Source organism: Rhinopithecus bieti, unplaced genomic scaffold (genome assembly GCF_001698545.2).
Source record: "Rhinopithecus bieti isolate Rb0 unplaced genomic scaffold, ASM169854v2 scaffold_32014, whole genome shotgun sequence".
Lineage (NCBI taxonomy): Eukaryota > Metazoa > Chordata > Mammalia > Primates > Cercopithecidae > Rhinopithecus > Rhinopithecus bieti.
In genome coordinates this window covers 331,750-344,784 of record NW_016813639.1, presented here as the reverse complement: position 1 = coordinate 344,784, position 13,035 = coordinate 331,750, and the positions used below count along the sequence as shown (strand labels likewise).

Below are 13,035 nucleotides of genomic sequence, written 5' to 3'. Positions count from 1 at the left end.
CATAAAATGAATTGTTTATAAAATGTTAAAATTTTTTAAATTTATAAAAAAACAAAATAAAACAAAATAGAAAGGAAATATACCCAAATGTCAATGCCTTCAGATCCTTGGATTGCGGGTCATAAAGGACTCCTCCCTTTAAACCTTTCAGAATACAGTAAAGCTGAAGGCAGGCAGGATCAGGAGGCAAGGGCAGCAATGGAAAGCCCCAGAGGCCATGGGAAGAAGAGAAAACCTTGCAGGTGTTGAGCAGGAGAGTGCAGGCTTGGGGCCTATCCACTGAGGATGCGGTGAGGGTGTGGTGGGTATAGACTTCTCACCGGAACACCTGGCTGGAGCGCAGGAGAAGGACGAAGGGTTAGGTGAAGGTAGAATGGACTCTGAAGCTTTGGGTCTGCACCTGGGGCAGGAGGGAGAATCTAAAGCCTACTGCCTCTCTTCTTCCCACCTGTCCCTGCTGGAGGGGACTGGGCAAGGGCTATCAACAGGGGAGACCTCTGCCCTGCTGCTTGGAGGGGAATCACTGGCCCTCCATTCAGCTTCCCTGGACACCATGGATGCTTTCAGCTTCCCAGGAACACCTTAGCTATCAATCTCTAAAGTGCTCCCTCCTCAGAATTACTTACGGGCATAAAGAATCAGAACTCATGTTACCTCTCTGATAAAGTAAAATGAAGGCCATTCCATGTTCTCATTTCTGGCCTGAACCTGGGTTCACTTCTGTACCTCTCCTGACAGGCAGCCAAAAGGCAATAGAAACAAATGTAAACAAACAGAAACCTGCATTGCTAGTTTAAAGATCAAACCAGATAAGAACTACAAAATATTAAATAAACAGTAGTTAACAGCATCTATATTACTTTTCCAAGTTAAAGAGTAAGCCTCTCAATGTATCTGTTCTATGATTTTACTACTAAGGTGCAAGTTAGGCATTGTACTTCACTGTGTCTCTGTCAGGATTTCATAAAATGTTGTTAGCCCCTCACAACATTCCTATTAGATATGCTTGTTCCCAGGTGACAGAAGAGGCACTGGCTGCCCAGAAGACCTAGCCTTAAACCCCTGTCAGGCGGTGGCACAGCTGAGGCTGGGACTCCTGTGTCGCAGCTAACCCTAGTCCGCTCTCTTGTAAGGGGGTGGAGTTTGTATCCACGCGAATGCTAGGGGATTCCAACTCCTTTCCACAGTCAGTCACAGATTAAAAAAGAAGATTTTAATCCCCGAACAACAAAGCCAAAGCCTTGGTTCAAAGTCACAAGTTGTGTCCCAGTTCTCATCAATTCCAAAGCTGCTGCTGCACCAAACACCCTGTTAGCATTTGTCATGGAGAACATTTCCCTACGGCCACGTGGCAACCCAGATGCGCAGCCCATGGCTCACTCCACGAACAGAGGTCAGAGCTCACATGCATTTCTTCCCTGTGGTCTTTCTTCTAACATTATGTGGGGGAAATTCTCCCCAATAAAACTGAAAGTAAAGGAAGCAGGGCTCTAACAACAACAACAATAATAGCTAACTCACAGTCCATCCTGCTCCATGCCAGGCACTGCTACAAGCACTTGACGTGCCAGTGAATCCTCGCAGCCCTAGGACATAGGTACTGTTATTACTCCTAGCTTACACAGGGGAAACTGAGGGACAAAGAGGTTTTAAAAAATGAGGTCACACAGGTGGTGGAAGAACAGAAATGAAACCCAGGGATCTGGCTGAGTCCATACTCAAACTGCTCGGCCTCTCCCTGTTGGCTCTGGCTAATAACCAATTACCCCACTCTTCCTTGACACGGGGGTTCATCATCACCTGAGGGAACACACACCCACAAACCTGATTCCAGAGTTATCCAGAAAGGATCCCCTCAAGCAGCTGGTTGGGCATTCATAAAACGTGTGGGCCTCTGAACTCACTTTTTTCTTTCTCTCTCTCTCTTTTTTTTTTTTTTTTTTTGAGACAGAATCTTACTCTGTCACCCAGGCTGGAGTGCAGTGGCATGATCTCGGCTCACTGCAACCTCCGCCTCCCCGTTCAAGCGATTCTCCTGCTTCAGCCTCCCAAGTAGCTGGGACTACAGGTGAGCGCCACCACCCCTGGCTAATTTTTTTTTTTTTTGGTATTTTTAGTAGAGACAGGGTTTCACCGTGTTAGCCAGGATGGTCTCCATTTCCTGACCTCATGATCCACCCACCTCAGCCTCCCAAAGTGCTGAGATTACAGGTATGAGCCACCACGCCCGGTCTGAATTCACTTCTTTTGGCCAAAACAAGTTGTTCCACTTGGAGCCTTTGTTTATTCCATGTCTGTTTACACACACACCTAAACTGACAACTCGAGTGACAAAGGCCCACAACAGCACCTCAGATTTCCTCAAAGCCACCCAACAAGGTTCACTTTTGTGCCATTTCCTCTTTTCATTCTCCTCCACAGCACACACACAGGGGAAGAAAATGCAGAACTCAGGGGAAGGAAACAAAGATTTAAAGAGAAACTTCAACAGTCATGAAACTCCAGCTATTCACAGAGGCGAGAATGTTTGCCCCATGACCCTTAACCGAAAGTTTGAAGGCAAGGAAATTAAGCCACCCTTGGACTTCCGCCACAGAAACCCCTTGAAGGCTGCACTATGCGGGCGCCTCAGCTCCTCATCCCTATAGAGCTTTCTGGGGGTGCTGTGCCTAAACAGCGTGTAGAAGTGGACTTATCAGCAGGAGAGTGGTGGGCAGAGAAGGATGGGGGAGAGAGGCCATTTGCAAGTCCTAGGAACCCCTCAGAGTGGCTGGGGTCCAGTTCAAAGCAGCTACAGAGAGCTGACACACAACCTCAGGATCCACATGGGTCCCAGAGTCAGGCTGTTTAAAGGGGAATGGTTAAGGGCTTTTTTGTGCCCCATCCCGGTAGGACACCCTGGGGAACCCCCAAGGTGTACAAGACCCACCTGCCTACTCACAAAGACCCACTGGTGTGGGAGTTTGGAGCCATTCCTTTTCCCTACTGAGGCCTGCCCACACCTATTCCATTCTTGTCAAACTGCAGGGGGTAGCAAACAAGTTCCTTGTAAGTGAGAAAAATAGACAGCATGAGAGAAAAATGACAACACAACTTGTATTTGTCTGACAGAGAAGCACTGGAACTAAACACAAGACTCTCATTTCCTCAAAGGAATATGATCTTTCCCATTTTTCTCTTATTTTCTTTTTTTGAGATGGAGTTTCGCTCTTGTTCCCCAGGCTGGAGTGCAATGGCGCAATCTCGGCTCACTGCAACCTCCGCTCCCTGAGTTCAAGTGATTCTCCAGCCTTAGCCTCCCAAGTGGCGTATGCCACCACGCCAGGCTAATTTTGTATTTTTTGTAGAGATGGGGTTTCTTCATGTTGGTTAGGCTGGTCTCGAACTCCCGACCTCAGGTGATTCCCACACCTCGGCCTCCCAAAGTGTCTTTCCCATTTTTCTTGCAACAAGAGCCTCTCAACCTATATTTTGTCATTCCATTTGGGGTAGAAAGACACACATAGAAAGATTTCTTACCATAAAAAAAAAAAAGTACAATCTCAGGGCTGGGGACTATTTTAGGGATTGCTGGGGGCTGAGGGGACTGGTATGTACTACACTTCCTTAAAGAGGCGGCTGCTCTAGTATTGCCTTTGGGAATCGTTAGGGCAGAATGTTTGAAATTTCCCAATTTTCAACACTGACTCAGTGTTTTTTTTAAGCTCTATGCTGGCCCGAGAGAACATCTGTTGGTCAGATGTGACCCATGCCCCCCGCCTGTCACCAGGACAGTAGGGTGTGGTAAGAAGACAGTTTGCCTAGACTACCCAATTCTTGGGCATGTTGCTCTGCTTCCTGCTAAAGGTAGTGTGAAACTGCCAGAAATAATGCAGACTGTCAAATCTGAAGGAGCTGAGTTTGCATCTTAGCTCTACTTTTACTAGCTACAAGACCTCAGGCAAAAACTATTAACCTCTAGCCTCAACTTCCATTTGCAAAATGGACTGATAATACCCAACCTAGAGACATTTGTCAGAATTAAAAACGTGTGGGCCGGGCATGGTGGCTCATACCTGTAATCCCAGCACTTTGGGAGACCGAGGTGGGTGGATCACCTGAGGTCAAGACTTCGAGACTAGCCTGGCCAACATGGTGAAACCTCGTCTCTACTAACTATACAAAAACTGGCCAGGCATGGTGGCTGGCACCTGTAATCCCAGCTACCTGGGAGGCTGATGCAGGAGAATTGCTTGAACCCAGGAGGCGGAGGTTGTGGTGAACCAAAATCGCACAATTGCACTCCAGCCTGGGCAACAGAGCGAAAACTCTGTCTCAAAACAAAACAAAAAACAAAACCGTGTGTGAAGACTACCATGAATTCTTTTTTTTTTTTTTTTTTTTGAGACAGAGTCTTGCCCTGTTGTCCAGGCTGGCGTGCAATGGTGCAAACATAGCTTACTACAGCCTGGAACTGCTGGGCTCAAGCCATCCTCCCCACCTCAGCCACCACACTGGCCAATTTTATTATTATTATTATTATTATTATTATTTTTGTAGAGATGGGGGTCTCACTATGTTGCCCAGGCTGGTCTTGAACTCTTGGCCTCAAGCAAACCTTCCTCCCCTCAGCCTCCCAAAGAGCTGGGATTACAGGTGTGAGCCACCACACCCAGCCAATGAACTCTTTTTTTTAGCCAATGAACTCTTGATCAATGTTAAATTTCCTTCCCTATCTCCCTAAAGAAGTGATTTAAAGCAATCTTCTTTAGATTTCTTTTTCGAGGCAATATCTTGCTCTGTCACCCAGGCTGAAGTACAGTGGTGTGATCATGGCTCACTGCAGCCTCGACCTCTCAGGCTCACGCAATCCTCCCACCTCAGCCTCCAGAGTAACTGGGACTACAGGCATGTACCACCATACCTGGCTAATTTTTATTTATTTATTTTTATTTTTTGTGGAGTAAAGGTCTCACTATGTTGCCCAGGCTGACTTCCTTATATTTCAATGTTCCCATCTGTTAAAAACCAAAATTACCCTCTATCACCACTGCTCCGCCTCACAGGATGGGATGAGGTGCTGTACATGAAAGCTAAGTGTTTATGAATCTAGAAGAATACCGTTGACTAGATTGCCAACACCCTTTCCTATCATTTCTAGCCCAACAGGGGAGCAATTTGCTTTTCTAATGCGTTTATATCCTTAATAATGCGAATCAGGGCGAAATGGTGTCACATTTGTGGTAAGTCCTTAAAATAGCTATTAGCAATCAACTCTCCAGAGTCCAAATCTACCACCCTCCTACAGAGGAGAGTAAACATTAGTTTGGTCACTAAAGGGACTGGCAAGTTTCTTTTCTCTTTCCATGCTCTTTTAGGGAACTAGAGAGGAAACTGAGGTATAAAATAAAGTTATGTGACAGTTGTACACTTCTTTCATTCATACCAAGAAAACAGAGCCACAAACCAAACAATTTCACTTCATTTAAGTACCATGATTAATTCACTGTGGTATTTCCCCCTATTATAAAGGGAATTTTGTTGGTTGTCTCATTAGTTTCCCATCACAGCAGTGAAACTAGGATATGCTTCAGCATTCCTCAACTGAATCTTAAAACATCTTTACATCCTTTAGATTAGTGAATCTACACGAGCAAGGTCTAGGCTAAGGAGAGTCATTGAACACTTCAACTTTTAACTGTCCCAGATCTCATCTCTTTGACTTGTTTTATCCTTAAATCCAAAGGCATTACATTCAGTTATACTGAAGCTACTAAAAAATGTGGATTTGCCTTTCGGGAATATACCTCCTCTTCCTCCCTCTATTAACTTCAACAGCTCCCTCTCAGAATCACCACTTTTCCAAATTACTGACCAAGCATGACAGAATGAGTAGGAATTATAGGCTAAATCTGGAGGAAAAAAATTTAGAGCAAGCCTGATGAAGATATAGCTATTACTCCTTCCTTACCCTTCTACAAGCATGGTTCTTGAAAAAAATGTGTTAAATGCCATGCAGAACTTTTAGGAGTCAGTGCTTTGCTAAATATTTACATGTCATGATCCCTAAAGCAAACAAGGTAACGATGAAACAGGCAACACAACACAGCAACAAGCAGCCCTCCACTCATTTTGTGCTTTGTTTTTATCATGTACGCTTTTTATTGATGAATACAGTGCTTCCAGAAGTGTATATAAATCCTAAGTGTATACAGACATGTGTGTTCACTACTCTGAACTCTGTTTTTTGATGAGCATAACTTGGAAGGGATTTGGGCAATTAGGCAAAACTGCTAACACACTTTATACAATCCGCCCAACTGGAGGCAATCAACCCCCAGGCTTGCTAATGCCCTTTGTATAAAAAAAGCTGACCTAGCCTCCACCTGCATCAACTTGATCCGCTCAGCTTTGTCACACTCAGCAAACACCCTCTGCCTTCTGAGCAAAATAAATCAGCACCTCCCTTAGGGAGAAAAAAACTTTTGATGACCGAGTCTGGAGAAGCAGCCTTGACACCCAATTTACAAAAAACGAGGGACTGTGGAAGACCTCGCATCTAAACTCAGCTGCAGTGCCAAACCTACTTTATGCAAAAAAGCTCCACAGGTGGTGGTGTTCTGTTTAAAGGAAAATGCCAAACACACACAAATACTTAAACAATAGTGTAAGGACTTCCATAACCATCATCCAGCTTCAACTATTTTTATTTCTGTTTTACTTTAAGTTCTGGGATACATGTGCTGAATGTGCAGGTTTGTTAATAGGTATACACGTATACATGTGCCATGGGGGTTTGCTGCACCTATCAACCCGTCATCTAGGTTTTAAGCCCTACATGCATTAGGTATTTGTCCTAATGCTCTCCCTCTCCTTTGCCCCCATCCTCCGACAGCCCCCCCCCCCCCCCCTGCGTGATGTTCCCCTCCCTGTGTCCATGTGTTCTCTCCAGCTTCAACTATTAACAATCCATGAACAATCTCCTCTCATCTTGTTCCCCTCACTTCTCTGCTAGCATCTAAAACTGAATAATTCTGAAGCAAATCCTAAAGCTGTGTTTCAACTTCAGTCTGTGTCTCTACAGGGATTTTTAAAACCTTAGTCATGATACCATTACCAAAAGTAACTAAACAGAACTATTATAATTTCCTTGATATTATCAAATAATCAGTAGAAATTTCCTTCATCGTCTCCTTATTTATTTATTTATTTATTTATTTATTTAGAGACAGAGTCTCGCTCTGCCTCCCAGGCTGGAATGCAGTGGCACGATCTCGGCTTACTGCAATCTCTGCCTTTGGCGTTGAAGCGATTCTCCTACCTCAGCCTTCCCGAGTAGCTGGGATTACAGGCGCGTGCCACCACACCCTGATAATTTTTGTATTTTTAGTAGAGAAGGGTTTCACTATGTTGGCCAGGCTGGTCTCGAACTCCTGACCTCAGATGATCCACCCACCTCGGCCTCCCAAAGTGCTGGGATTACAGGTGTGAGCCACCGCAATCGGCCATCATCTCCATTTTAAAAAACATTCATCAAATCAGGATCTAACCAACGTCCACACCTTGTATTGCCACTGAACGTCTCTTAAATCGTTTTGAAATTGCACACAGGTCCTCCTCCCTGTAATTCTCATACCAGCCAGGCTGATTCCCACTGACAATTTCCAAATAACTATAATAACTCTGTTCTGGAGATATCACAAGTGCCGGTCTTAGAGTTTGTCAAACGTATACATATATATGTTTATATTTATATATAAATGCACAAAGTACATACGAAACCATTTCACTGGAAGCAATAACAATACTGAGAGCTAAACACTCGTTCATATGTCTTGGCGATGCTTCTCGACGGGGGTTATCTCCGGGATTTAAGCAACACTTCCCCTTACCGGAGACATTTGCGCAAGTGTAGGACGAAGCCGGAGCGGTTCCTCCCAGGCGAACCTGCCTCCGGAGGTCGGGTAAGTGCGTTCGCCTCCGGACTGCAGGGGGCAGCCCTGCCACCACCTCGAGGCCACCTGCGCAGATGAGAAAAGGAGTTTCAGCCGCTGGGTTCTTGCGGGTGGACGCAGGTAATCTAGAGGAAATTTTGAGCCAGCCAGGATGGTCATCCAAAAACCCACTGGGACGCAACGGCTTCGAAAAACAAACAGCCGGGCAAGGCCCTGGGGCTTAATCCCATTGGCCAGCGCGGGCGGGGGCGCAGTCCCCAACGCCCGAGGCCAGGGGAGGGGACGCAAAGTCGGCCCCAATGAATGCGCGCGCGCGTGTGCGTGCGTGTGTGTGTGTGTTTGTGACTATTCATCTCTGGGCGCCAGGAAAGAGCGAAGAGTCGCATACACCCACTTCTGTAACCTTGCTGGGTTTGTCATGCTTAAAAAGCATCTCCCCTGGAAACAGGGTGGCGAGTCATCTCCCCTGGAGAGAGGGTGGCGAGTCTCTGGGTGCGGGACACGCCCATTCCCCGGACCCCATGCCCTCAAACCCACGACGGACCTCAGTTGCTAAGGCTCCTCTGTAATTCCCATTCCGAAGGTGGAAGGCTCGGGCGTCCGCGCCCCACTCCTGGATCTCTTAAGTAGCAGAGAACCCCCAACCCCTGAGTTCCTGCAAAGGAAATTCCTTCCCCTCCCAGACGCGCTGAGCGCCCGGCCAGGGAGACCGGGAGCGGCGCGGGGACAGTTGGCCGCCCCGCGGCTGGGACGCCGGTGGCGAGAGCGCCGGGCGCCTTCCACCCGCGCCCGCACTCACCCGAGGATCGATGGCTGTCGGCTCCGCAAGGTTGAGGGCCCGGCACCTGCGGCGCCCGTGCCCAGGTGACTGCCCGAGGGAGGGGCGAGGGCCCAGCGTGCCGGCCTGGTCCCGCCCCACCCCGCGCGCTCCTGGGAGGGGCGAGGGAGTATGGCCCCGGGACCCCGCGGCGACCCCGCTGTGGCTCAGCCGGCTCCAGGCCAGGAAATGCGGGCGACAGAGCCGGGCAACCTTTGAGCGCGCACGCCCCGTCCGGGCCCGACGAAACAAGGGCCGGAGGGCGCCGCCTGCCGGCGGGACGGAAAGATATCACGGAGACTGCCACCGCCCGCCGGCTAGGAGGTGGCTGGGTTGAGGCTGGCAGGGGGACGCCCCAGGGGTGCGCAGTGCGGGAGCCGCTGGGGCTTAATGCGACCCCCTTCCTCGTGCCACGTCTTGAGGACCCAGCCCCTGTCCTAGGAGCTCCCCATCTCCCCAGCAGGCAGGGCAAGCGGGGGCCACTGGGTCAAGGCTTCTCCTTCCCTTACCTCTGTCTGCAAATTTAGACTTGGCAGCTGTCTCCAGATACACAGGGTGGCCAGGTGATGGCTCATGCCTGTAATCCTAGCACTTTGGAAGGCCAAGGTGGGCGGATCACTTGAGGTCAGGAGTTCGAGACCAGCCTGGCCAACATGGTCCACATTGGTCCTCATCTCTACTAAAAATACACAAATCAGCCGGGCGTGGTGGCACGCACCTGTAATCCCAGCCATTCGGGAGCCTGGTGGATGAGAATCGCTTGAACCCGGGAGGCGGAGGTTGAGGTGAGCTAAGACCGCACCATTGCACTCCAGCCTGGGCAGCAAGAGCAAGACTCCGTCTCAAAAAAAAAAAAAAAGTATACACAGGGTGACAGAACTTAAAACTTGTGTCTAAGCAACCACCTGCAGTGCACTGTGAATTCAGATTTTTAAATAAAAATCTGCAAATATTAAATAGCACATATATTGCATTGCCCTTTTTGTGTCAACCGTGCTAATTTGTTGTCATTCAACAAATATTTGTTGAGCACCTATGACTTGCTGGCATTTAAACATTTAAAATATTGAACAATTAGGCTGGCTCAGTGGCTCAAGCCTGTAATCCCAGCACTTTGGGAGACTGAGGCGGGTGGATCACTTGAGGTCAAGAGTTCGAGACCAGCCTGGCCAACATAGTGAAACCCCATCTCTACTAACAATACAAAAATTAGCCAGGCATGATGGCACATGCCTATAGTCCCAGCTGCTGTGAGGCTGAGGCAGGAGAATGGCTTGAACAAAGGAGGCAGAGGTTGCAGTGAACCAAGATCACGCCATTGCACTCCAGCCCGGGCAACAGAGAGAGACTTCATCTGAAAAAATAAATAAATAAAATATTGCACAATTTCTTCCTTCTCTTCATGCAGAGCCTTGAACAAGGAGAGTGTTCTGGGCCTCTCAACCTCTCTGAGTGTCATAGCAGTTCGAGATTAGAGATGACCAGGTCCATACACGTTTATATCTCTCCACAATGTCAGTCTTTTTTTTTTTTTTTTTAATGCTATTTCAATCACAAAATCCAGAAGCTAGATGGAGTTCCCAAGGAGGCAATTCTCCTTAGTCCTTCCTGTTCACTCTGTAGTCAGAGCACATAGGTTCAAGCCACTCCGTAAGTCAGTAAATATTACAAACCATACATACTAGTATACTTAATCACTATATGAATGTTGTAAACATTCCACAACAAACAAAGTAATATTTAACATCAAGAGAAAAAAGAGACAGGTGAAAGGGCTAATGAACCAGTCCAAAGGGAGCAAAGAAGACAAAGGGAGTCCTGGTCTGGGCCTGGTGGTCATGCAAGGAAGAGTCTTTGATGTGGCAGAGCTTTCAGCGGCAGCTTCTGAGTTCTTATCACGAGTGACTGCAAGATGGTGTTAGTGAAGACAGACAAGCTGAAGGCTTGGCTCTTTTACAGTCAGAGGGTCCTCTGGTGAGAACTGATAGTGGATGAGTGCTTGTTTGTGTTCTTTTTTAAAACCTGTTCATTAAGCAAAACATCTTATCCTTGTTAGCAAAGTGCTTATGAAATATAAAATGGAGGGTTTTTCTAAGATGGAATTAATTATGTCAAGGGTGGTTTATACACTGAGGGTCTGGACTAGCCTTGGAAGGAACTCAGTAATTGCTTAAGGGTGCAATAAGAACCCTGATATAATTGTGGGTTGCTAGGGAAACTGAGGAGCAGCTTCACCCAGCGTGGAGTGGCAGAGAGAATTTCCTGGAGAAGTGCAGAGGCCAACTGAATCACAGGGGACTAGACTACCAGGTTCACCAGGATGTGAGGTGCTTCCACCAAGATTCCACCGTGTGCAGAGTGAGAATTGGAAAGCCAGGCAGAGAGTGCATGTTCTAATAAGGGAATGGCAAGTGGGTCAGTATACCTGACAGGGAGAAGATGGGAGTTGAGTTAGAGCAGAGGGCATGGGGGCCAAATCATACTCATAACAAAAATAACCATCGTCTATGGAGTGGATAGTATAGAACAGGAGCTGAACATACATCACTTCAAACGAGCCTCACACCAACCCTACAAGGTAGGGTTATTACTCTCCTTTATAGAAGAGGAAAATGAGAGCTGGGCGCGGTGGCTCACACCTGTAATCCCAGCACTTTGGGAGGCTGATGTGGGCGGATTGCCTGAGGTCAGAAGTTCAAGGCCAGCCTGGCCAACGTGGTAAAACCCAGTCTCTACTAAAAATACAAAAATTAGCCAGGCATGGTGGCAGGTGCCTGTAATCCCAGCTATTCAGGAGGCTGAGGCAAGAGAATCGCTTGAACCCGGGAGGCGGAGGTTGCAGTGAGCCGAGATCATACCACTGCACTCCAGTCTGGGTGACAAGAGTGAGATTCTGTCTCAAAAAAAAAAAAAGAAAAAAGAAAAAAGAAAAAAAAAGAAGAGGAAAATGAGACCCCAGGAAGGAGAGATATCTTGCTAGTGACAAGGCTGGGATAAGGTAGCTCTGAGCAGCCAGGCTGCCCTGTCAATGCCTCTCTCCAGGCAGATCTGGGAGGCTGGATTTATCTTCAAATACTTTCAACATCCTCAAGTGCCTGCCACTCTCCCACCATTTCCTAAGCCCATGTCAACAATTACCCTAAAGTCCCTCTGTCTGGAGATGATGTGTACTTGGGTCCGCACACTAGACTCCTCCTGAGGGGAACTCTGTCTCAGGGGCTGGTGGAGGAACTGTGGCAGACAGAGACCTTGGTTGCTCCCCACTGTCCATTCTTTCCTTCTTCTGTAATAAAGTCATGTGCTGCAGTGACGTTCTGGTTAACAATGGAGCACATCTACAACAGTGGCCTCACAAGGTTAGAATGGAGCTGAGAAATTCCTATCACCTAGTGATATCTTGATGATCCTGACCCTGTGTAGGCCTGCATCTTCGTTTTTAAGAAAAAAAGTTTAAAAGGTAAATAAATACATTTTCAAAATGGGAAAATAAGCTTATAGAATAAGAATAGAAGAAAATTTTTTGTACAGCTGCAATGTATTTGTGTTTTAAGGTGTTATTATTACAAAAGAGTCAAAAAGTTTAAAAAAATGTAAAGTTTACATAGTAAAAAAGTTACAGTAAGCCAAGATTCACTTATTATTGAAGAAAGAACTTAAAAAATAAATTTAGTGTAGCCTAAATGTAGCGTTTATAAAGTCTGCGGTAGTGGACAGTAATATCCTAGGCCTTTTCATGCACTCACCCACAGCAGCTTCCAGCCCTGCAAGCTCCGTTCATAGTAGATGCTCTATACGGGTATAGCATTTTTATCTTTTATATTGTATTTTTACTGTGCCTTTTCTATGTTGAGAGACACAAATTCTTACCATTGTCTGCAGTATTCAGTACAGTTGTCTACAGTATTCAGTATAGTCACAGGCTGTACAAGGAGCAATAGGCTATACCGTACAACTTAGGTGTGTAGTAGGCTATACCATCTAAGTTTGTGTAAGTACACTCCATGTTCACAAAATGAAATTGCCTAAAGACGCATTTCTCAGAATGTATCCCTGCCATTAAGGGACAGTAATAGAACTAAGCTAAGCCCAGAGCTTCCTGGAACAAAGACTATCTTTCCCTGCCTCCTTGTAGCAAAACGCATCAACAGTGGATGCATTTTTTCCTAGAAATCCAGAGTCCAGTAGTACTTCCGAGGCGGCTTCTCCTCTCCCAACATCCCTGATCCGTCAGTTCTTTACGGGACACTGCTAACTGCCTCCTCAAATCCATTCTCGCCTTCTTGA

At 46.8% G+C, this 13,035-nt stretch overlaps 1 protein-coding gene and 1 pseudogene across 2 annotated transcripts in view; both read right to left on the bottom strand.

Annotated features, from left to right (window-relative positions):
* GPR160 (G protein-coupled receptor 160) overlaps positions 1-8,992 on the bottom strand; it is a 46,150-nt gene extending 37,158 nt beyond the window's left edge. Inside the window, exons 1-2 of one of the 2 annotated variants that reach the window (XM_017848796.1) lie at positions 8,734-8,992; positions 7,872-8,000 (exon numbers count right to left, since the gene is read on the bottom strand). The gene's annotated coding sequence lies outside the window, so the exon portion shown is untranslated. Of the gene's footprint in view, positions 1-7,871; positions 8,001-8,478; positions 8,568-8,733 lie in introns of those variants that run through there. The other variant, XM_017848797.1, reaches the window with a different exon arrangement.
* LOC108513134 (N-lysine methyltransferase KMT5A-like) overlaps positions 1-11,253 on the bottom strand; it is a 29,211-nt pseudogene extending 17,958 nt beyond the window's left edge.
* Between the last annotated feature and the right edge of the window lie 1,782 nt (positions 11,254-13,035).